The sequence below is a fragment of the Mastomys coucha genome, chromosome X (assembly GCF_008632895.1).
Source record: "Mastomys coucha isolate ucsf_1 chromosome X, UCSF_Mcou_1, whole genome shotgun sequence".
NCBI classification, from domain to species: domain Eukaryota; kingdom Metazoa; phylum Chordata; class Mammalia; order Rodentia; family Muridae; genus Mastomys; species Mastomys coucha.
This window is the reverse complement of record NC_045030.1, coordinates 116,700,992-116,703,547: the sequence shown is the minus strand read 5'-3', so window position 1 is coordinate 116,703,547 and position 2,556 is coordinate 116,700,992. Positions and strand designations below refer to the sequence as shown.

The following is a 2,556-nucleotide window of genomic DNA, read 5'->3' as shown; positions in this document are numbered from 1 at the left end:
CCTTTAGGGTCTTCTTTTTCCTCATCCTTTTTCTCATCTTCAATCTTGGCCTTTTCTTTCAGCTCCTCTGGAACTTCATCTTCCTCATCTGGTTTCCATTCACATCCTTCTTCTGTAGGTTCATAAATTGCATTAATGATCTCAAATCACTTATCAAATAAAGGCTGATAGAGAACAGCATACTTTCTCTTGAGATCATGAACCTCCTCATAGAATTTGACTTCTATCTGTACACATTTAACTTGAAGATTCTTGAGAGCATTCACTCGTCTTTTGACTACCTTTGGTAAGCTTTCAATGTATCCTGTTGGTGTGTCTACCAGACCATCAAGTCTTTCCTGAAGAACTGCAAGAATCTGAGGATTTTGCATCATCTGAACAGTTAGCTGACTTGCTTTGATTTTTGTCTCTTCACCCGTTTCTTCTTCTACTTCTTCAACATCTTCCAAATCTTGATCAAGTTCAGACTGTCCTTTGCTGGCTGTCTGGGGGGTGGGAGTACTGTGCCCTAGGCATGAAACAGCTTTGGCCACCAAGGCAGGCATCAAGCTAGGATGAACAAAGGACTGCCATCCGCTCTGCTCCTGACTGATGTTAAGAACACCATTAACAAGGTGTCTCTTTGCCCATTGCCAGGGGGTGAGATGTTCCTGTTTACTCAGTTCTCACAATAAGTTCTAACAGTTTAAGGGATTTTCCACGGATTCTCCATACCAACCTACTAATGACAACCATACAATTAACATGTCTAAGAGTCATTTAACTTAAGGTAAAGCAGCACAAATTAGTCAAACTACATATTAAAACATTAATGACTCATGTCATTTATGTGACTGAAATGTGGAGAGTCATTGCTTAATAAATGTTAGCAATTATGAAATTAATGAGTAGATGTTTTGTGTTTTCTTGCTAATTATATGCCTTTTGTTGAAACCAGTATACCATATGGAACACAGTCTAGTCTTGTTACTATACTATTTCATGAGCAAACTTCTCGTAACTTTTTATTTTTAGTTATCATTGTAATTGATGGACTGCTATATGGTACTTTGTGACAGGGGAGAATAGTACAGAAATTTCTCTCTCTTATATTCTTGGTGAGGCCATTTTTAGTCTTGACTAAAATTTGAGTCCTGGATGACAAACCTTGTGGAAAATTACCCAACTATATTCTAGAACATACTCAAGATACCCCAGCTAATTTATACTAGTTTCTGCTGGTACAGTAACTACTCATCTTAACATTGTTAAGGAGCTTGCTTCCCCTGCAGCTGCCAAGAAAGATGCCAGGATATAGTTTTGGGGAACCAAACAAAACAAACCCTCCTTTAGTGGGCTACCCAAAAATTTTAGAGGGAGCTTCCACTGAGATACCTAGAGACTGGGGTTTGATATGGAGTAGCCTCAAGACCCCAAAGAGTGGTAAAGATGGCCAGCTGGAGAGGATTCCTAGGGAGGCTCCAGGGCCCCAGAGAACCCTCCCTTTTTCATTGCTGACAGAGGCAATCTTACACAACCACCCTCAAAATCAAATCAAAAGTTACCTGGAATGAAGACCTTTAGAAGTAAGTTTTGTCTGTAGATGGCACCATCTGATGAGGAAACAAGAGGGGCAGTAGGATATGACTGTGTCTGGGATCTGTATAAAATGTCACCAGAGGACCATGGTCTGTTTGATGAATTTTGCTTCCTGGTCATCTGTGATTTTTTGGGTCATTGTTACAGTTTGTGCCTTCGTTGTTGTTGCTGTCTCTTTAAGTCACTCTGTCACTTGCCCTTAGGATGGATGAGAATGTGAGAAGCACAAGGACCCCTCTGAAGGATATCCTAAATCATTTTCAGAAGGGCTTCTCAGGTATAAATAATGATATAAATAATAATTCCTTTCTCCCCAGAAAGAATTTGCAATCTTTGTGAACATGAGTTCTTCTCTAGAAAAGTGGGTGACCTCCTGAAGGATCTTTAGATCTCCTGCATAGTCAGAACAGTCTGGATCATTGTGACTAGATCTCCTACTACTTCCAATCAGTTCATTTATGCTAATAATTGCCTAACTCTTGTCATTCATCTACCTAATGGTTAAAAACCTGTTCTCTTTTCCTGGGATCCAGGATCCTCTTTATCTAGTTGTGATGTCTAAACATACTGTATTGTTACATTCTGAATGGACCAATAGGAAATGTGAGGAGGCAGAAGGAAATGTTTTCCCCCAGAGGAGAGACCAGGAGACAGACTCTACTACATTTTTCTCTTGTCTCCCTTGTGCCTGAAGAGTATGTCTGCCTATAGGGATGCAAGACAAGCTTTATCTGAAGCTGTTAGACCTTTGTCCATTCTTTCCTTGAGGGAAGCTCTTGAGGGACCCCTTATAGACAAGAAGAAGAAGAGGGAGAGAGAATAGTTCCCTTCCACATTTACGCTATATGCCTCTGCCTTCACCAGTAATTATTATTATTAGAAGACTCAAAATTCTCCTTTGTGGGAAAAGCCATTGGACCCTTATCAGATTGTTGAAAACAAGTGAAAAATTGATGTTTATACACAGCATCCAACTTG

General features: G+C 39.9%; 1 non-coding gene across 1 annotated transcript; it reads right to left on the bottom strand.

Moving 5' to 3' along the window:
• Positions 1-499: 499 nt before the first annotated feature.
• Positions 500-641, bottom strand: LOC116096169. Its single transcript, XR_004120871.1, has one exon. It is a non-coding gene; the product is annotated as a small nucleolar RNA SNORA48 (small nucleolar RNA).
• Positions 642-2,556: the final 1,915 nt, after the last annotated feature.